General features: G+C 39.0%; 1 long non-coding RNA gene across 1 annotated transcript; it reads left to right on the top strand.

The window, feature by feature from the left end:
* Positions 1–3,529: 3,529 nt before the first annotated feature.
* Positions 3,530–23,257, top strand: LOC142071412 (uncharacterized). The gene is made up of 3 exons (XR_012667444.1): positions 3,530–3,579; positions 5,614–5,710; positions 20,858–23,257. It is a non-coding gene; the product is annotated as an uncharacterized LOC142071412 (long non-coding RNA).
* Positions 23,258–23,681: the final 424 nt, after the last annotated feature.

Raw genomic sequence — 23,681 nt, 5'->3', positions numbered from 1 at the left:
TCAAGCAAGCAGCACAATCTGCTCCCATCTTTCAACTTCAATGACACTTTGATCTCATCTAAATATGTACATTACATCTTCTTTTTTTTAAGCTACCATCCAGCATCAATAAGTAACACTTTTCCTGTACAACACTACTTCTGCAACATGACCATCTCCCAAAGACTTCAACAGTGAGGGTCAGAAGAAGTTTGCCAATGCACTACCAAGGAATTAGATGTAAATGTTTTTAATGGGATATTGAAATTCTATTGTAATTTAAGACCGTAAAAGCTTCTGCTCTTAAACATTGAAATGGCTGTGGACTATGTATTTCTAGAAAGGAGACATATGCTAAGCTTGGAAAACAAAGACACAACAGATTTAATTTGAATGTAAAATGCTAAATATTTACTAATTTGCCTGTTTGAAAATTGCTTTTTGAAACTGTTATTTTAAGTAACTAAATTTAAATCTTTTTTGGTTTCTTAAACTTATTTAATGTTTTGCCCATTTTATACACTTTATTGTTCATGATATACTAGACAGGGCTTGTCTACCCTTAAAGCAAATTGCTTTGGAAATCTATAAACTGTTTTATGTATCTATGATAAAGTACTGTAGGACTTGCTACTAATTTTGCACCCCCACCAGTGGCAGACCCACTCTCAAACACGTAATCTCTGTTAAGCACTCCAGAGAGGCATGAGACATTGTAACTGAAATAATCATTGTTCACAGTTTATATTGTTTTCCTTTAATAACAAAATATTCATAATTAACAACGGTAATTAGCTTGCTTGTTTTTAATCATAGCATCCCCTAAGGCAAGGAGTAGTGGAAATTACAAACCTGAACATTCACAGGGGCAATTAAGATGTGATCCCTACCATTTCTTGTTTCTCTAGTCTACACTACAAATTTCAGAAATTTTTGGAATAATGTTGCTTGGTGCTCAACTACTTGAAGTGTTCATTTCTGTACAACACAGTAGATGGAAAGAGTTTTAAAGGGTGGGAATAACTTCTATGCATTTCCTTCTCTGTGGAGAGATTGCACATCAGTAAAGACTATTGATGAGAGCTGGTCAGATCTTTCACAAGACAAAATTTTGACAAAATATGCTGTTTCACTGAAGCTGGAATGATTTGTTGAGACACGGTTGTGGGTTTTTTTGTGTTTTTGTTTTGTTAGGAAGGTTTTCTGTGTCTAGGATTCTCTGGTCTCTCCTGAAAACAGATACTCTGTAGTCCAGTGGTTAGTGAACTAGCCTGGGAGGTGGGAGACTCCATTTTAAGGTCCTGCTGTGTGTGAGTTTTCCACATCCTAAGCTAATGCCTAACCACCACCCAGTGATAAATTGGACTGACCCTGGGCTCAGAAAATATTCCTGAATTGAAACGCTCAGGCTTTGATTCATAAATGGACACACTGATGATTCAATTTTTGAGAAAATGTTCAAAAGGTTTTGTTCAAATGTGAAAATAAAACAAATTTTGAAACCTGAAAGTTGCCACAAAATGGAATTGGCATCCTCTAGAAATTCCTACTATCAGTGGTGTAGTCGAGTGGCTCTCAACCTTTTGAGACTACTGTACCCCTTTCATGAGTCTGATTTGTCTTGTGTATCCCCCACTTATATCAGATTTTGTCAGCAAGTAATTTTTAAAAGTGTCACAGCACATTATTACTGAAAAATGGCTTACTTTCTCATTTTTACCATATAATTATAAAATAAATCAATTGGCATATGAATATTGTACTTACATTTCAGTGTCTCGTATATAGAGCAGTATAAACAAGTAATTGTCTGTATGAAATTTTAGTTTGCACTGACTTCGGTAGTGCTTTTTCTGTAGCCTGTTTTAAAACTAAGCAAATATCTTGATGTACCCTTTGGAGGACCTCTGCCATTCCAGTACTATTAAGCAGCAGCGGCATAATAGTTGAGCCAGAAGTGGGGCCTGATCCTCATATCATGCTTATCTTGAGCTTCTTTGGGCACTGGGGGATGCACTCACCTATGCTGAGTAGCATGTTGCAGGCTCAGCCCTGCTTGGCTCTGCAAAGCTCCAGAGCCAAGCTGCAGCACCCAGCAGAGGTACATAGTGACTCTAAGACACTGGAGCATTCTGAGCAGGGTAGGAGCTGGATGGATCCTTCCTGAGGGGGTAGCCATTAGCAAGGGGGATTCACTTTCTAATTCCTGCTCCTCCTCCAGCAAGGTCATATGAGCCACCTCTCCAGGGCAGCTCAGCTCTGTGATTGAGGTGTGTGTAGCAGATCCATGCATCCTGGAGTGCCTGTCACTGGAGTGGACAGGAGGTAGGGAAAGTGAATCTGGCAGGGATCACATTAGATCCAGAGACTAATGGATGCTGCAGCTGCAGCAGGTTACTGAGCAGGGGACTAGGGTCGCAGGGTTAGCTACAATGAAGAAGTTCACTGGAAATCTTGTTACTGTGCTTCTGTACTTCCCAACCCTAGATCAGTAGCAACAGGCAGTGACAAGTCTCCAGTGTCCTTGCAATCCTTTCTTTTCATGGCCTTCTGATCCACATGTGTTTGCTTTCTCCCAAACACTATAAATGCATGCGTATGTGTATATTTTTTTCTCAAACCCTACACTTCATTATTTAAGAGAACCTGCCTGTCTCCAGACATGCCTGGGTTAGCCAAAAATTACTGTATTAAAAGTTCAGTATTCCAATAAAATGTGAATTCTTAAAAATTATGAAAGTCAGTATTTTAGTGGCATTCTAGTATCTTCAGATTTAGGACTACATCACTGCCTGCTATTGGCTTGAAAAGTAGCAGCCCAAAACCTTTGAAACTATTTGTTCTTTAGCTTACCAAACTGACACCTTCTAGTGGGTTTGATGAAAAGAGCCATTGGTTAGCTCTCTGCAGTTGATAGCATGGGGAAAAAATATGACGCAAAGCAAACTGCGTTACTCAAGAGTAGAAGGTAGGTGATGGAATCCTCCTTCCTTAGAAGTTTTTAAGGTCAGGCTTGAGAAAGCCCTGGTTGGGATGATTTAGTTGGGGATTGGTCCTGCTTTGAGCAGGGAGTTGGACTAGCTGGCCTCCTGAGGTACCTTCCAACCCTGATATTCTATGATTCTAAGATAGGCTATCAGTAGTTCTTGGCAAGACATACAGTAGATGAAGAACTTAAAGGTATGACTGGGAGAGAGAGAGAGGGAAGCTCTCCAATCCCTTTATTAGACTCTGGTGTATTGACTGCATTTATTGCTATTTCCTCTCATCTTTCACTTTTGTTGTGTTTTTATATTTAGTTATCTTTTAAAACAAGATTAATTTTCAAGTGGGAGTAGCTCAATTATTTTTCTGTTGAACAAATTAATTGCATTAATCCTTCAATTATGATGTTCCATCACTGGAACATACAAACAAATGTCTATGTGGGAGCCGATGGGAAACAAACTTGCTAGCTAATCTCAAATTGTGTTGCTGTGTATGATGTTCTCATCTTCTGATGCTTGTCCATGCCTCACCTCCTCGTCTCTTCTTTTGCAGTATCCTCTATTCAGACTCTTCCCGTATATTCCAAGAAGTATGACCATATCAGCTTCATGCGTAAGTTCTTCATTCATTTCAACATCTAGTGCAAAGTTGCTTTTTATAAGGCTGCCTAATTCATTAATTGTGTATTTTCTGCTCATCTTCTGCTTCTTTACCCCTTTAAATAATCTTGTTGCTATGGCTATGAAAGAATTCTCTGTAGCATCCTGAATATCTTTCTCTATACCTCCGCCTCACTTTTCATCTCACTAATAGACATTATATTTGGCCTTTGCTTGCTAATTTCACTTTTCCTTTAGTCATTAGCTTTTTAAGTGAATGTTTTAATTATGCAAAGTCTCTGTTTTCTCTTGTACTACATAGTATCAACATGCTTGTATTTAATTCAGTTCAGCATTTGGGGTACAGTTTGTATGGAAGCTACTAAACAAGATGACGTTGTATATAGAAATAAATTGTAAAAATTAATCGTGAAAATCTATTAGCAAGGCAAAGAAAGTATTGGAGGTAAAACACAGTGCAACAAAATCTACTTTCCTCCAGTGCTGAATAAATGTACATCAAGCTCTTCACTTTCAAGGAGCATGAATAGTCTGCAGTTAAACTTACTGCTTCATGCAGCCTTGATGAGCACAGTTATTATGAAAGCACTTTAAGAGCTCAGAATGAAGAATTGTAAGACTTTTGAAGAACATCACTAGCAGGCAGAAAGAAATTAGTATAGATCAGGATAGAAAGGGTAGGTGCAAAAAATCAAATATCTATGCAAACGCTCAGCTAAGCTGTTTACAACATTAGTGACAATTCTAGACCAGCAGCGTGAAGATAATAAACTGGATGTTGAGAAGATTATTTTAAACCAAGAATTAAGTTAATGCAAACAGACGATAATATACTCCAAAATGTTAATCAGGCAATAGCAAGGAAATAATAAAATAATAAACAAAGAAATTAAGTATTTTTGAGAGTGGACATAATTAAGGAAAAAAAATCTCACAAAGGGAATGAATTAAACCTCTGAACAATCCCTGGAAAAATCATAACATATGCTTTAAATCTACAGCTGCAAATAAGACCATTTCCAAATATCACTAGTTAATTAGGAAATATTACTAGATATTTTAGGCCTGTTCTAGCAATCCTCATACAGGCCAAATCCACTAAACTCAATGAAAGTTTTGTCTGAAGAAAAAAAAAAGCTAAATGGATCATACAGAAATGTTCAGTATGAAATATGTAAGAACAGTCATGCCTGTGGAAAAAGCAGGATAAAATTACATGGAAGTATTGTATGTGGACCCATGGAAATAACTGAATTTTTGTTTCTCCTGTGTGTGAATTACTTTTGGGATTGTATCAAAATGATTGATCAGATAAATCTGTATGAATAACTCCTGGTCCTATTGTTCAATTGTATGCAGTTCCTTGGAATTGTTTATATTCAAATTTGAGCGGTGTGTGTGATCACATGTTCTCAACATGATGCTGTTCTTCTCTAGTGGTGATTGGGTCATATGAAGGCTGTCTACATTTGCATGCATATCTGAGTAGTAAACTCTGTAATGCTCCTGTGTGTCTCCCATACTCGTGCCCAGGAATCCACATATGCTGTGCTGGACATGGATATAATGCTGTCTACATTCATATACATGTGTCCAGACTTTGCTGTGGGTACATAATAGCTCTACCATTTTGGGGTGGTATCACAGGGGGATGCTATAGCAATTACTTTATTGTATGATGTTGGTACTGTCCCCTACCTTCACACATTTGCAGATGGCAGTTCATCAGCCCTCTCCCCCCCCCCCCCCCCCGTTGTTCCCTGCAAAACTGGGTGGAAGATATAGAGGAATGGGCTGATGATGATGACAATCGATTTCTGCTCCTGCTCTTTGTTGTGGGACAAACAGTTACGCAGTAGAGTGGACACTCGGTGAGATGCTAGATGAAATTTGTACAGCACTTTCTGATGCCTCAAAGACTGTTGATCTTGAGGATCAAGGGCAATTCCTTCAGGTCACACTACAGATATGTTGAAGGCTGGTATCTCCACAGTGTCGCCTTTGTTGACTGTCACTTCTGGTGCAGGAGAACCAGCAGAGCGCGGTAGGATCACATCACTCTGGAAACCTGGGATGACTTGCAGTGGCCTCAGAACGGAGGAAACAGACCTTCATGGAGCTATGTGAGTAGCTTGCACCAACCCTCCAACTCCAGAACACTTGATTCAGGCTGAGAAGCAGGTTGCTGTTGCTCTGTGGAAGCAGGCTGCAACAGAGATCTATAGGACTGCCTCAAACCCCTCTGGAGTTGGAAAGGCCGCTGTAGGCATTGTAATTTATCAGTAACTAACACTATGATTTACCCACCGGTAGTTGCTATCCAAAAAGTTCCAGAAATAATAGCTGGCTTTCAGAGGATGAGGTTTCTGAACTGTGCAGGAGCCATAGATGACAGCCATATCCCAGTGCTTTGCCCACCACAAGTGGACATGAATGTGTGAACCAAAAAACTTACTGTTCTCTCATTCCATAAGGGTTGGTTAGACCTCCCAAGAGCAGATTGCTGAATACAAATGTGGGAAACATTGCAAAGGTTCATGATGCCAGGGTGCTGAAAAGATCAAGACTGACCTTTAAAGGGGGAAGTAGGAAGCTGGTTTTCAGCAAAGCACCACAACGCAAACCTTCAGGCAACAGGTAAGGGATGCCACATTATCTGACTGCCAGATGGAATCCTATTGCCCTCCCCACCCCATGCCTGCTTGTACAGCATGTCTCAGTGCTAGGAAAGGACAGGTAACAGGGACAGACTATAGCATTTGTAATCCCCCAAAGGAGAAAAAAATGCTGTAATTAACTATTCCTTAGATAACCTATTGTAAATCTCTTACAACTGTGTTCTGTTCCCTTCACCAACCAGGACCTTTCCCAAACGAACCACCACTACCCCCAATTCCTAGGTTTTTGTGGCACAGAACCATCGCTGCCTGAGAACTGGCTGAGAAATGCACAGACATGGGCATGCTGTTTTGTTTTGTTTTGTTTTCCTTTCCTTTAGCAAGGGCTTGGAGGAAAATAGCTTTGGAAGCCAAATGTATAATTGTGGTTCATCAGGAAAAGGGAAATGTGACAGCTGCTCCATGATGACTGCTAGGTTCTTTGTATTTGCTATTGATTTTACATGGAAGACTCTCGGATACCATGGTGATGGGTGGCAGCTTTAAAAACTAAGATACAGGAGTTATCCTATCTTTCAAGCTGGGCAGTCAGCACTTGTACCTTCAGTAATGACAGTTGAATGTGGACAATAATTGCCTAAGAGATGGAAAAAAAAAAGAGAGAAGGCTGAACTCTCACCTTATCCTTGGTGAGCTGACACATCTATAACTTGTGCCATAGGAAAGCTCCCAACCTACACTGGTTTGAAATAGCTCCCAAGTGACACATACCTCTACACACACAAAAATTGCCAGATCACAGGGCCTCCTACCTGCCAATCCTGTTTCCTAATCTGAATCAGGGTGGGGCTGAAAGATAAGTGGCATAGAACTGACTATGCTAGTTCCATTCCACCTTCCTATTTTCTCCATATCAATGAAATCCTTAGATGTTTGAGGAAAGATTTAAGGCCCTTTTGTGCTGCAGGAGCAGCTAAGATGAGTCACAGTGTGGGCCAGATTGTGGCCCAAAGTATTTTTCCTCTAACTATAGATTTTTCTTATACTGGAACTTTCTTTCTGGTAGCCAATCTTGTTTCTGCTTGTCTCTCCACTTGTGGAATTTCCTTGTACAGAAAACCTGTTAAGTCATCCCAAATCTAATGAGGATGTGAATATTTAGGTAAAAACATAGCTGTCTGCATAACTAGTAAAGTCAATGCTTGAATTATTTTGGTATCCTCTACCATTGGTATCCACTGTGCATTTTCTTATATAAACTCTGAGGAGTTTTGAGTGATTGTAAATATTTTATGTTATGTATCTTTGTTCCTATGAGTTAGGGAGCTTGACAGAAAGAATGACACTTATTGTGGGTGCCTGAACAAGTGAAATGTCAGTATGTATTTTGATGACTGTCTATTGACAATAGATTTTTTTAGAGAAAAGTTGTCCTAGCCTAATTGCTGGAAGACAGAGGTGATTGCACTTACACAAGCAGCCATCTGCCACAACACAGTCTTAGCAGAAGTTTTATTAAAACTGCTATAGAGTCTGAATGCAAATATCCCACATTCACTTTTACAAATAATAAAAAGCATAGAATACTGAATAAACATACTGACACTCTGTTGCTTTGTGGTTAAAGTCTGCCAGAATGTTACAGGAGTCAGCACTAGCTAATACAGGTCCAAGTAGAATGTCTTGAAACAGACCTTATAGGCTGGGAGCAATTATAGTAATGAAGAAAGCTTTGTATCTCTGATTATCTTTCAAAACAAAAAATCAAACCCAGTATATAAGGGGAAATGGGAAAGTGCCTGTCAAAAGGTGTTGGTTTTTTGGGGAGCAGAGAACAGTGTTTTATGTTGGAGTTCCATACTTTTGCTAGTTTCCCATTTATTGTTTGACTAGTCTCTGTTTGGTCTGTTTAGACTGTAAGCTTTATAGGATGAGGACGGTTTCCTACTATGTTTGTGTAATGTCTTGCACAAAGGGGCCTCAATTCCAACTTGGTATGTTGGGATCTAAAATATGGATTTTCACTAGTATAAGTGAGATCAGAATCTGGCCCATGAATGGTTGTGATAAAAGAGAGAGCCTTCCATTAGATAATGACAAAAACAAAACAAACACCCACTGATACAATCCCAAGGAATGTATTCTGAGCTCAATGAAAACTAAACTTCTCTTAGTAACATCACTTCAAAGCAACATCTAAGTTATGGAACTTAATATTCCAAAGTGTTTTACTCAATATACACAATTGTAAAATGACAGACTACATTACATGATAGGGATTACATTATACATTACATTCTAATGACTAAAAGTATTATGACAGTGATGTCGTACACCAATGGTATTTAAAGGAATTCACTTTTATAAAAAAAATCATTAATCAATAATCTTAAAGCCTGATCCTCAGGAGTGCTGAACAACCTCCAATCCCAATGAGGTCAAAGGAAGTGTGAGTGCATAAGACCTCTTGAATTCAGGTGCTTAGAAAGAACAGAATGCCAGTGTAGGGTAGGGTGAACACGTAGCAAGTGTGAAAAATCAGTACCAGGCTTGGGGGGGTCATAGGATTCTATATAAGACAAAGCCCCTAATAATGTCAGGACATCTGGTCACCCCAGTGTGTGGCACTCAGTTATGAACCTTCAAATGGTCTGACCCGAACACAAAAGGTCTGATACCCTTCCTATACTGAGTAGTACTTTACAGGTAACCCTATGGATCTCAGTTGAACTATACATAGCAAAATGTATTATCCAGTGTGAGTAAGGGTGCGGTGGGGTATAGATTCCAGTTCTAATAAACTGTACATTCTTTCCTGCATATCAACTTCTGAATGTACTAAGGACCGAGAATATGTGGAGAATTGAATAGCAGCATGTTAACGAGTATTGTAATTGACTGTAATTAAATGTAATGCAATTCAATTCAATTAAGTATACCCATTACTGTTTAGAATATGTAATGAGAACAATACTTGGAAACAACGTCTTCTGTTTCCACAGAGAAAAGTAAAATAAACATTAAGATAACTTTTTGCCCATTTTTCTCCTCAAATGTGTAAAGAATCAAATTTTCCTTCTCATCTAAACATGGTCATTTACTGCAGTAATATTGCTAAGGATCTAGTCACCCAAATACTACACTTGTGAGTCCTGAGCTGTGGAATCTCTATAACCTAGAATCTAAATGAAATATCACCATGATTAAAAGAGCCCAGCTTTTGATAGGGTATATAAACTTGTTAGTGCAGGTGGTCTGGTTGGAGAAAAGGGATGAAAAATTAATAAATGGAAAAACGCTTGTACCTTTCAATTTTTCAGCCAGTTCTGCAAAGAATAATATACTTTCAAAAGGTTTTGCCTCCAGATTTGTGGTAGTTTGACTCTAATGCAGAGCTGCAACTATGGAACCAATTGCAACACTGTATTCACATTTCCACAAATATCAATTGGCTCTTAGACATGGAAAATTGATTGATTGTTTTCAGTCATCCAATTATTCCACAGCAGCTTAACTCTGAGATGCCACTGACACTCCCTTCCACTGAATAAGTCCCACCCAATCAAAACATAAGCCCTGAAACAAATCAACCTTTAAAAAGTAAATTAATAAAATAAAACCCCAATCTCTATCCCTGGCAGAGTTTTTAATCAGGAAATTGAAAGGGCCAGAGACTCCATGAAGTCTAATAGGCCTGGTCTACACTACAAGTTTGTCGGATTTAACACTGCTAAATCCGAATTAATCCTGCACCCGATCGCACAACGAAGCCATTTTTTTCGACATAAAGGGCTCTTAAAACTGATTTCTGTACTCCTCCCCAACGAGGGGATTGGCACTGAAATTGACATTGCCATTTTGAATTAGGACGCAATTCGAAGGTATTGGCCTCCGGGAGCTATCCCACATTGCACCATTGTGACTGCTCTGGACAGCACTCTTAACTCAGATGCACTGGCCAGGTGTACAGGAAAAGCCCAGAAAACTTTTGAATCTCATTTCCTGTTTGGCCAGGTAAGCTCATCAGCACAGGTGACCATGCAGTCCCAGAATCAAAAAAGAGCTCCAGCATGGACCGAACAGGAGGTACTGGATCTGATCGTTGTATGGGGAGAGGAATCCGTGCTATCAGAACTACACTCCAAATGACAAAATGCCAAAACATTTCAAAAAATCTGAGAGGCCATGAGGGACAGAGGATACATCAGTGATGCAACACACTTCCGCGTGAAACTTAAGCAGCTCAGATAAGCATACCAGAAAACCAAAGAATCAAATGGACGCTCCAGGACAGAGCCCCAGACATGCTGCTTCTACGCTGAGCTGCATGCAATTCTGGGGGGGGCCGCCACCACTACCCCACCCTGTCCAATGATGGAGTACTCTCCGCCATGGCTGAGGATTTTGCAGATGGGGAAGATGAGGAGGAGGAGGAGGAGGAGGAGGATGAGCTTGGGGAGAGCCCACAGCACACCGTTCTCCCCGACAACCGGGATCTTTTTGTTACCCTGTCTGAAATACCCTCCCAACCCAACAAAGCCAGAGAAGGGACCTCTGATGAGAGTGTTCCTTTATAAATATAATACATTTTATAAAAGCAAGCATTTTTTTAATGATTAAGTAGCCCTGAGGACTTGGGATGCATTCGTGGCCAGTACTGCTACTGAAAAAGTCTGTTAACGTGTCTGGGGATGGAGCAGAAATCCTCCAGTGAGATCTCCATGAAGCTCTCCTGGAGATACTCTAAAAGACTTTGCAGAAGGTTTCTGGGGAGAGCAGCCTTATTCCGTCCTCCATGGTAGGACACTTTCCCACGCCATGCTAGTAGCAAGTAATCTGGTATTATTGCATGACAAAGCCTGGCAGCGTATGGTCCCGGTGTTTGCTGGCATTCAAGCAACATCTGTTCTTTATCTCTGTGTTACCCTCAGGAGAGTGATATTGTTCACAATAACCTGGTTGAAGTAGGGGAATTTAATTAAGGGGACGTTCAGAGGTGCCCATTCCTACTGGGCTGTTTGCCTGTGGCTGAAAAGAAATCCTCCCCGCAGTTAGCCACGCTGTGGAGGGGGCAGGGGGGGGGCCATTGGCGCTGAGCTGTTTGCGTTTGGCTAGCAGGGATCTTCCCTGATACCAGCCAGGTGGTGGGGGGAGCTGACCTTGTTCGTGAAGACAGAGGCAAAAAAAGCATTGAATACATTAGCTTTTTCCACATCCTCTGTCACTAGGTTGCCTCCCTCATTCAGTAAGGGCCCCACACTTTCCTTGGCTTTCTTCTTGTTTCACGGAGGAAGGGAGGAGAAAATGAATACAAAACAAATCTGGTCTATTTCTTGTTTTGATCCACTTAATCTACCTTTATACATCTTGCTGGCAGCAGACTGTGCAGTATAACCGCTAGCCATCGTCATCTCCTGGGTGCTCGGCAGAAGACGGTGCAATATGACTGCTGGCCATCGTCTCCTGGCTGCTCATTAAAAAATGGTTCAGTAGGACTGCCGGCAGGACTGTGTCACCATGAGACGAAACTTAAAAAGGTAATGACCTGGCTGAGTCACTCCCATGTTTGCCCAGGCACCCCTGACCTCATTGAGGCTGGTTAAAAGAGCACCCTGGACTATGTCAATGATGGCTATCAGTCACACTGCACTGTCTGCTGCTAAAAGGCAATAAGTCACTGCTGTGTAGCAATGCAGTACCGCATCTGCCAGCACCCAAGAGACATACGGTGACGATTAGCTGAGCGGGCTCCATGCTTCCCGTGGTATGGCATCTGCATGGGTAACCCAGGAAAAAAGGAGCAAAACAATTGTCTGCCGTTGCTTTCACAGAGGGAGGGAAGGGGGGCCTGACAATATGTACCCAGAACCACCCACGACAAACTTTTAGCCCCATCAGGCATTGGGATTTCTACCCAGAATTCAAATGGGCAGTGGAGACTGCGGGAACTGTGGGATAGCTACCCACAGTACATCTCTCCAGAAGTAGATGGTTGCCTTGGTACTGTGGACGCACTCCACAGACTACATGCACTTTAGAGCATTTGTGTGGGGGGGACACACACAGTCAACTGTATAAAAACACTTTGTACAAAATCGACTTCTATAAATTCAACCTAATTTCATAGTGTAGACAAGGCCTTAGAAACTTTGCTATTGTTTTGATTTTTATAGCAAAGATGCTCAGATATTAGGGTGATGGGGCAGCATGTAGAACCCTTATACTATATGTGGTAACATTACTCTGCCAGACTAGGCTTTGATAGTAGGGAGAAATCTGATGCTGACAGATTTGTACTATGTGGAGGTAAAGGGGGCCCCAGCAAATTCCAGCTGCCTCTGTATAAGTAAACACATGCCCTAAGCAGCTGTTTTCTTCCTGCAGCTTCTCAAGAGTCCCCTTTGCTGGTTGGTCAGTCGCTCTTTTGATTATAAGAGCAGTGTTGGGGGAAAGGATGGCATGAGTATATGTTGTTGCTGCTCCATAGATTTGGCTTTCTTTGATGGTCTACTTTAAGAATGGTTTCTCATCTCCTTTTGAGTTTCCCTAAGTCCACATTCATCTTTACTGCATATTCATTTTTATTTTGAATACCTAGATTGGATCTTTCTCCATTACCCTTAGTTTTTCTATAGAGCACTTTGACATATCTATTCTGGCAGGAATCAATTCCTCTGTTAGAAAAGTAATTGAATTGATCATGGTGGATGGATTTGTTAGTGGAGAATGTAGCTGCTTGGCAGTCTCCTGTTACTGATACCTGATCTTATATCATACTGGGAATTATGTATGATTCAATTGCACAAGTAAAGCTATATTGCCTGTTATTTATATAAAACACATTTGATCAATAACCTATACAAAAGCGAAGCAGAAAATATGCTAGGACTTGTTTGTCTTGCCTCATACCTTCTTGCATTTTGTTTGTGTTTCTTTTAAACTAAGATTTGTCAGCAATAACAACCATAGCTTGCCACGTAATACTACTTAGTCTGGATTTTGGGATAGCATTATTCAGCTGAAATGAGGACCTGATTGCCCAAAGTTCTTCCAAAACTCTCAAACCTTTGGGTAATTTTGAGCTGTTTCAGATGAAGCTGTGTTAGATCGCTTTATATGACAGCTAGGACTCAGTGCTATTGGAATTTCAGCAGTTCTCGCTAAATTTGTTAGATATTTTGGGTTCATTTAAACCTGGAAATTCAGGGAGCCTCAAAGGGCATCAACTCATACAAAGGGAAATCAAATCTGCATTAATACTGTCACCTGAAGCTGCCAAATATATACAACCCAGTTTATAAACTTCCTTTAGGGGAAATATTTTTAACTGCAGTTAAAATTGCACCCAGAAATTCCTGCATCTAGCCCAATATTTGTGGTTGAACCCATGCATATTTTCCAAAGTTGAAATGTTCATTCCAAGACTGACTCCAAGTGATGGAAAATTTATCAAATCCTTTGCTCATCTTTTTCAATGATTAATTATCCTCACTGTTAAAAATTCATCTTATTTCCCATTTGAACTTATAGCTTCAACTATTGTTCAGGATTGTAAGATAAAGACTAACTCTTAGCCTACACAAGTCCCCTATCCATCAGTCTATCGTCCTTATTAGGCATCTGAAGGCTGAATCTTCAGGTAGCCTTTTCTGAAGAGAAGGGGGATGCAGGCACTAGGTGGGGTGGGGAAGAGGTTGTATTGTGGTCTGGTGATTCCTAGTAGATCTGACGGTGTTCTAAAATATGCCAGAGACCAGGATGGAATTGAACTGGCTCCAGGATCTGGGATCTACAAATCTAATGTACAAACTACTTATTTTATCCTCTGTGCATATATACATACACAAAATCTAAGTGTTTGCATGCAATTTTAATGGGTTTACATTCAAATGAAGGTTTTGTGATTTTGTTTGTTTTTAAATGAGGAACAACATAGGCCGCTTTTGAAATCAAAACTGAAGCAAAATTATCTCCATGATTAGGCTGTTCAGAAGGATAGATCTTTTTGGTCTTCTGGATCAACTGCAGCTTATGGAGTGTGTGACAATGCACCACATATTCATCAGACTAATATTATTGTAATATGATTATGGCATAATGATGATGCATTTTATACAAAATAAGTCATGTGAGGTGTCATTGGAAAAGTTATGATTTGCTGAATATGATTATTCTATTTGTATGCATGTATCATTTTTGTATCTGAAGTTATGAATATTGACTAGGGATCTCTATTTCAAATGGGCTTACTCTGGAAAACACCCACAGCCAGCCTTTCAGATACAATAATGAAGAACCCAGACAGGGCTGGTGGCCCATCAGTAAAGACAATGGACTGTGGAATAGCATAAACTTCCTGTGAGCCTGTTGGCCAGCCTGTAAGCAATGGCTGCTATAACACTGCAAGATCATGTGACCAGACCACATGTCTCTGGACTCCATCTTGGGATGTCAGTATTTTTCCAAAAAACGGTCTGGGAACCAAGTTTTGAAACTAAGTGTTCCCGATATATGCTAAAGCTATGTAAGGCAGGTTGTCACATCATGTTCTTCACTCCCCACACAAGAAGACTCCTGGAAACATCTGAGGAAAAAAGACTGAATAGGGGGAAGTGTTGGACCCTGGCTAAAGGGATTTCTAGACTGTGTATGAAGACCTGAGAAACCCAAGATGTAAAGCTAATGCAGCTTGTGCCTTAAGAATCTACAAGTCTGCCTGTACCATCAGTTTGGATATGAACAGCAAATTCTCACCTTATCTATCTAGTATATTAAGCTTAGGTTGTCGTTTTGTTTATTTGCTAGGTAATCTGCTTTGATCTGTTTGCTATCACTTAATCTATCTTTTGTAGTTAATTCATTTATTTTATGTTTTAATCTACACCAGTGAGTTTGGAGCAAAATGTGTGGGAATCTTAGCTCAGAGAGGCTGTTGCATATTCCTGTCCACAGTGGGGGTGGGGGGGAAGGAGTGAACTGGATAATAAATTCATATTGGTTTGGATTTGGACCAGGGCAGGACGGTACCACTCTGGGGTCCTAGTCTGGAAATCTGGGGGTTATTTTGGCTGTAGGCTCTCTATTGTTGGTTCACATGCACTGGCTGGTCAGAGAGCATGCACATAACCACATTTGGGTGCGTCCCTACCCGTTTATGCATGCTGGTGGAAGTGTAAGACTGGGAACATGTCTGCAGCTTGTCACAACAGCACAGTGTGAGATGGAGCCCGGGCGGGTGGGTCAAAGGGCTCAGTGGTACACCAGTTGCAGGTGGGGGAACCCGTCACACGGGATTATTTATTGTTTAAATTTTTTAATAATGTATGGTTAGATTGCAATTACCATTGAACTATTGGTTCTGGTTTCATGATTTGTGGTTCATGAGGTGTCTTGTTTGACAAGCAAAGAGCCTTTCATTTGAAAGAGACAAGATGGGTGAGGTAATATTCTTTATTGGATCAACTTCTGTTGATGAAAGAGACAAGATTATTACTACTGAGTCCAGGGTTTTTGGTGTCTAGCAAAATTCTGAAATGAAGCTCCCAGACTAGTCTTTGAAACTATTATGCAGGTTTCCTTTGAGGGTAAGGATTGACAGGTCAGATAGGGAGTGATTCTTTTGTGAAATGTGTTTATCCATGGGCGATAAGGTTTGTTTGTTTTTTTTCCTTGTGTCTTTATCATTTTTCTTTGAGTTCATTTGAAAATGTAGCGATTGTCTGGTTTCACCCACATAGTTGTTGTCTGGGCATTTGATGCACTGGATGAGGTCACCAAATGTTGTGATATGCATGTATGGGACCCAGCAATCTTGAAATGTGTTTTGTGGAAGGTATTGATGATCATAGCAGGGGCGATATGGCTTTGTATTGCATCTCTTTCTTTCTGACACAGTCTGGTGCCATCTTGAGTTTGTGTGCCCTGATCTATGGGAAGCCTACGTCTGGTAAGCTTGGCAAGGTTGTGGGGGGTGGGGTAGTTTGAGGTCCAGAAGAGGTGATTTCTTCAGGATTTCTTTCAGGATATGATCCCCTCAGGCACAAGTTGGAATTGTTTTATAACCCATATAGAGTCCAGTGTGAGAAGTAAGTATTTTTTTATATATTGAAGCATGTTTTCTCAGAGAATTAGCGTGACCTATAGCCCCATATCAACTCCAACTTCTCTGATGGAGTCTGATGAAGTCAGTTTTAAGTGTTAAAGTGTGTATTCTAGACTTTCTCCTCTGAGCGTATTCTGTGTTAGGAGTGCCTGTCTGTAGATGGTAAATTTCTTGGTGTGTATAGAGTCATTGCAGGACCTATGAAGGTAAGCATGTTGATCCATTTGTTTCTTGTGTATATAGTTGTCTTAGGGTTCCATTGATGTAGCTGATCATGGTGTCCAGGAAATGCTATAGATAATTTGATGGAGGGGTGGTGGGCTTTGAATTTGTGGTGGAAATCTGTGAAGGAGCTTAGGTCTGTCCAGTGGATGAAAATATCAATGTGTAGCATTGGTTTTGTTGAACACTTTTTCCAGAAATTCTTCCTTGAAATGGCCATGAAGAGGTTAGGATATCGGAGAGCCATCCTAGTACCCATTGGGTGTTCCCAAAGTCTGTCTTGTTGAATGTAAAATTGTTATGGGTAAGGATGAAATGGATGAGTTTTGGTGATGTGTTTGGAATGGATATGAGGGCTGTCCCTTGTCTTGTAGAAATTTGAGGCAGGCAGCAATGCCATCATGATGAGGGAAGCTGGTGTATAGCATGGTGACATCCATTGTGGAAAACATGGTAGTCTGAGGAAGGTTGTTGATGTTCCAGAATTTCTGAAGTAAGTAGACTGTGTCCTGGAGAAAACTTGCCCTTTGTGTGGTGAGAGGTTTGAGGATGATTTTTATGAGACCAGATATTCCTTCATAAATGTTTTGTCTCATTATAACCATTTGTAATACAATAAGTCGTCTTTGTCCTATGACTGCAGAGGTGTTAATTGCCCACTTCATTTTGAATGGTTTCTTGCAACATATATTAACTCCTTATGCTTAAGTCTGTTCCATTTTGTATATAGCTGTAATTACCTTTCCCTGACCTGAAGAAAAGCTCTGAGGAGCGGGAAAGAGTCTCTTTCGCTGACAGAAATTGGTCCAATAAAAGATATTGCCTTACCCATCTTGTCTTATTCATAACACAGAGAGAATTTATAACATTTTCATGGCATCTTTGATCCGAATGATCGAAAACCACATTACATAGGAATCACTTTACTCATTGTGGAGAATGAGCCACCCTGCATATGGTGGAACTCGACAAATGTTCAGCTGTATGTGGCAATGTTACAGTTTAGACTATGTCAGTTGCTGTGTATTTGCAGTTTAGATGGGATCATTCTGTGAATGCTTTGACTAGTGAACTCCCACTGGTCTTTTTAATCTGCTGTGAATTGGGAACTATCAGATGTCTCTACATTTTCACAACAAAAAACTTTCAGAATTATTGCCAATCTGAGGTGAGGGTGCAATATTTCTAGCCTTTCATATGAAACGTTTGTAGTAGTTCAGTTTCTAAAATCAAAAACTGCCATTTCAGAATCTTTAAAACCCTTTATTTCCTATGCGTTGCCTGGTAGAAAAATGTCAGAAGGCCCAGGCCAAACTTGGAATGCAGTCAACCACTGAGCAGAAGTTTACAGATCTAGGGAATCCTGTGACAGCTTCCCTAGTCCAGTATGGCATAATAAAACTACAGAAAAAGCGTATGCACGAGGATCTCAGTGAGTGAGCTCTGCATTGGGGTTGCAAGTCCTTTCCTTCAGTTATTTTTTTTAATCATCTTGGCGGAGTCAATTTTTCTGCAGCATAGTGGAAGGAGTTTAGATGTTAATTTGTTTTACATTCTGTTTGCACAATTCCCCAAACATTTTTTTTGTTTTGTTTCTTTTCATAACTGTTTGGAATAGGAGCATACACAAAATACCCAGATTTACTGTCACTCAGAGGGTCTGATTCTGTAGCACACAGAGCTCCCAATGAAAATATACACATTGGTCACAGGGACAAGTGGATAATGAGAGATGCATGTGAAAAATAAATGGATTTGTATGGGTGTGTAACAAAAACACAGGGCCAAATTCTGTCCTTTAATATGCCATCCTACAAAGTCATTGGGGGATCAACACAAGCAGATCCAAGGGCAGAATTTGAACTCCATTAACTTGTTGAAATTTATTATGTGCAATCTAGTTCACCCTAGTCTTTTTACTAGCCCCACCCTCCCCTTTTCAATTGGAAGAATATAGATTAGGGCACACCAGGGAAAACCAGAGGAGTATTTGTTCAATTAACTACTAGAGATTAATCAAAATATATTTTGTGGACCAAATTCTGGTTCCTTTATTCATCAAGTAGTCATGTTAAAGTCCATTTAATGGCATAAAACATCTACAAGAATAGAATCAGGACAAATGGGTGGCTTTGCTTGCATAAAGTGAGCAAAATTCAGTCTATATTAGTTTAATTTGAAAGCTTTTTATACACATTCAATATAATAGTTGAGAAACTTGGATCACATATTCATTGACTTCAGTGGAGCTATAGCAGTTTACTCAAGCTGATATCTGTATTGTTATCTGTTGCTGGGTAGACTGGATCAAATTCTCTGGATGTTTGACATACCTTCTAGAACTTTCATATATTACCGGTATGTCACATAATATTTAGTGGATTCCCTTATTGAAGTCAGTAATTGCTGTTTAAAAGGAAGTAACTAGAAGAGAAGTAGGTGTTTACACACCGCTCTGAGTTACATTGATTGTTATTAACTAATCAACTTCTGTCAAATGATACTGTACAACTACCAGTGAAGAAGAGTACTAATTACCAATTCACTCTATGTAGCTTGTATTTAGGCTTGACAACATTCAAATTTTACATTTTTGTTATAATTTCAATGGATAATATTCGCAAAAAGAAAAGGAGTACTTGTGGCACCTTAGAGACTAACCAATTTATTTGAGCATAAGCTTTCGTGAGCTACAGCTCACTTGATATTTATTTTGAAGATTTTTGTATTAATTTAAATTTGCACAGCTGCAAGTAGTTAAGGGGAGTCAGACAATTATTTAATGATAGATGTTGAGATTCAAAAAATTAAAGCTTTATAACTGTTAAAACACAAATTAACATGTCAAAATATACAAAGTAAACATCCTTAAAACAAACTCTTAAATTCTCCAGCAGCCTTTTTCTTTCTTTGACTATCTTCAAATTTCTATTATTGATGGAAATATTTTTGGGGGGGAGGGGGGGTGTGAGTGTGTAAAATGACAGATTTTTATCTGTTTAATTTCTTTCCAAACTTACTTGTGTGACACATAGAAAAAAATCAGTAAAATATTCTCTTTCAAATTATTTTAAGAATATAAGGTTCTCATCAAACTATAGTGGTAACTTGAGTATTGAGTGATATGTGCAAATACTGGCTTTTAATAGTTATCCCTGTGTCAAAAGCATCTGTAAATGGTTTTCATATTAAGATCTCAATGCTACTTTGTATTATACAGAAATCAAGTATATAGGTGACCTACTTATGTTTTAATTTTTGTACTACTTTTTACATTACTTTCTGTGTTTAAAGTGTGTGTGTAATACATCAAATCTTAAATTTTATTAGAAGGTGGTTAAGGTTTTCAGTACCCATTGACTCTATAACTTGCTGTACAGGGTTTAATTTAATTGAACATCTGTTTATTCAGTTAGCCAGATTAAATGTTTTACTATTTATCTTTACTGATATCTGAGGGGAAATAAGAGGTCTTTTTTTCTCATTACCACCTAAAATCATAGGAAGATCCTAAAGGCATCATTAGGGGATGCCAGGATTAGAATGGTCCTCGGCCAGGGGTTCTTGAAAGCTTCCAGAGGAGCATGTCTTTATAAAGTGATTGTCTTGTGAATCATCTCCCCTCCCACTTTCCTGTCACATATTTTGCATTAGCACTACAAAAACAGTACATATGAAGCAGTAATACTAGTGGAAGGAAAAATTGCCTTTGGTTTCTTTAAATAACGTTTGGCAGCTGGAAGCAAAGAGGAGAGATGGCACCATGTGATCATCAACTTTTGGTGAACCTCTGGTGTCCCATTGGCCACAGTTCGGGAACCTATGTTTTGCCATCATGTTAACATTACACCTATGCTGAATATATTCTAGACCTAGGCTAATGCCTTTTTAAGAAAAAAAATAGTTTAATATTGACTAGTGGGCCATATATAACATGAGGCAAGATCTCTATATCCATGTCTGAGGAAGGTTATTTTAGATTGCAAGATTTTCATAAGCATTTTAAAACTTTGCAAGGTGACCTCTTCAATATATTGAGCAAAGTGATTTTAAAACATGTAATATTTCAGGTGTTTTCTCATTTATACTTGCTTAACATTCCTAGAACCATTTTATATATAATATTGGAAATAAAGATGTAATATATTTTTTTCTTTCACTTAACATTGTCACACTACTTCTGATTGCAGAGGGGTAGCTTGTGAGCTTCCTTTGCCAGTGTGCTATTTGAGACAGGAGAAACATTGACGTTATTGGCCCCTCTGGTCTCAATCTGTTTTGAATAGGTCAGTGAGAGTCAGTCTCTCTCTCTCTCTCTCTCTCTTTAGGTAATGCAGATAATCAGTATTGCTTGGGAGCCCCCTTCTCCAAACTTTGGTTGTAAGGAAATGTCTTCGGTGGTCGGAGGGATGTGATTTCCAGGAGTCATGGGTGAACTTAATGAATTTTCCCTGGGAAGAGATCAGATTTCCAAGGCCAGAAAACGATAAAATTGCCATGGACAGTTGATCAAAACGTTTTTTCCTACCATTTACATAATATCTCCAGGGCATTGTTTATTTTTAGATTGTAAGAGATAATACAATTTTGCAATCTTTTTTTTTTTTAAATAAATGACTAATTTGCTGCTAGGAGCCTTAGAATTTACTTACTGCAATGTCTTCTGCTTTTCATAAGTAAAGTTCATATTAATCAAAATAATGGTATGTAACTAATTAATTAATCCGACCAGTAATGCTGCCAATGAACTTTGAGAACAAATCCAAACCTACCAGGAACCTTTCAGATTGCTAGGCTTTTTAATGAATTATAGGACTGCTTACTTTGTACATTAAATGAAGTTTTCTCCAAGAAGCTTCAATATTTATCTTTTTAAATAGACTGTACCGTGAAGAAAGAATTGGAACTTGTTAGTGGCCTTTTGAGAGGAGCAAGTACAAACTGAACACTTCTTGAAACTGCAAACTATATTACACTAAAATGGATATCATCTACATATAAATTGGTTTTGGAACCTAAGGGGGCTGGATTTAGTATATGTATGTTCAGATTCTATCACATTGCTTAATGGGTTAGATTTTATTAAGTACAATAAAACAGCATGAGATTTTTCAATAGAAAGCAAATTGAAGTGAAACCAGATAATTAATGACTATAACTCTTTATTTCTTAACACTGCATAGAAATAAATAAGCTTTACATAATACATGTATATATGGCACATGCCATCATAAAACACCATTACAACCCTTTCAACCCAAAAATAGCAGTTTTTTTCATTCAAACCCTTAACTGCTTATTAAAACATACTCCAACGTGTCCTTTTGTTTGTGTGCGCACACACATTACTTCTTCATTTGCTCATTAACTCTTTAGCAACTTATATATTTTAAGATGTATTACGGTATGTAAAATAAACCATGCAGTGACAGCCAACTGAATTTTCAAATATTGTTTCCAAAGAGGTTTATGAGAAATCTCCAATGTGCATACATTCTCAGTTTTAACACAGATAGCAGCATGTAAGTTTGCTGCTGATCTGGAAGGCCCTTAACTACTTGGATGTCAACCTATTAATCAGAAGAAGACGTAGTAATAAGGTCCTCTAGCTAGTATAGTTAACAGTTAAAGTGGTTAGAATCCAGGTATGTATACATTCTACTTAAGACCAATGTGCGCCTGGCTCAAATAAATGAAATGAAACCGGGAAAGGGGCTTGCTGCTAGCCTGAATTTCTTACTATCGTTCATTATTTGGATTGCTTTAGAACAAACATATTGACTTCATGAAAGCACCCTCTAATGGTGTCTCAAGCCATTGTAAGAATTTCAAATGTGTAGCACTGAACATTTCAACTTCTGGGTAGGACATGGGGGCTCATACATCTTGCTGAGTTCACAGTTTGAATGCTCATGAATAGCATGGCAAGAATCTTTCAATTCAAACACTTTAACACTAGAAATGAAAAACTAAGAAAATATAGCACAAGACCATTGTACAAGAGATGTTCTATTGGTCACTGTTTAAACTGTAGCTTAGTTTTGTGCTGAAAAATTACCCCATAGGTATACTAAGTTACTGTTTTGTTTTAAATGTTGCATGGGATGATGTAATTATGTGACTCTTATGCTAACCAAATTATTGGTTAAAAATACCACAGTATATCATGCTGATGTTCTCATCCAACTCAATTAAAATAAAATAGAACACATTCAAACCATATATATGGCAACAACCTTTCACATTCCCTGATTAAAGTAGGGCTCTTTCTGCATTGGCTCATAATACACTGCTTTTTCCCGTGAATTCATACATCCTTGGGCTGAGGTCTCCTCAGATCTCACAAGCTTAGGTATGAATTGTATTTATAGACCTCCAATGAAAAACCCAGTTGTTACCAGAAGTCATACTGGTAATACAATAAGTCAAATTCTTTCTTCTAGGTTATTAGTGAACCGATACCTTGGTATGGTGTTGTCGCATTCAGTTCTTGCTATGTATCAGACATGCTCTAATTACCTGTGCTCATTCAGAATCTGACTCTTCCTGTGAGAGTAGCTTTGTGAATCCTGATATCATGTCTACTTTCCTATTTTGGAGAAATTACATTTTACCTATCAAAACACCTCTGTAGTTTCAATGGAAAGTACTCTTCTTTGTTTCCTGACTGTATTTATTGTACAGGTACACTTTTTTTTATTCTTAAATTATTGTCTTTTCATTCCAAAGATGACTGGCTAGAGTATTTTGGATTGTATTTAGGTTTTTACATTAAATTTCACAACTATAGATGCTAACTCCCCTATGGAGTTAAGAATAAGCAGGGAATACTAACATCTGTCATGTCAGGTTTCCTCTCCATTCCTCTCTCAAAGAAAACGTTGTGTTTATTAAAAAAAAAAAAGGGGGGGGGGAGGGTGATGAGCATAGGGGAACGTGCCCACCTTACTCCTTGATGTCAAAGTCTCCTCTATAAATACCCATTTACTCAAACTTTTAGTCTTGGAATGTTGACTCTTCATTAACATTCTGTGACTTCTCTGTACTAATAGCCACATTGGTTGAGTGTGTGTGAGAGAGACCACAATTATTACCCTCAATCGCCTCTTCTTGCCTGCTAATCTTCTAAATGAGGAAAAACATCTCTCTCAC

This window comes from Caretta caretta, chromosome 3, assembly GCF_965140235.1.
Source record: "Caretta caretta isolate rCarCar2 chromosome 3, rCarCar1.hap1, whole genome shotgun sequence".
Lineage (NCBI taxonomy): Eukaryota > Metazoa > Chordata > Testudines > Cheloniidae > Caretta > Caretta caretta.
This window is presented reverse-complemented; position numbering and strand designations above follow the sequence as displayed.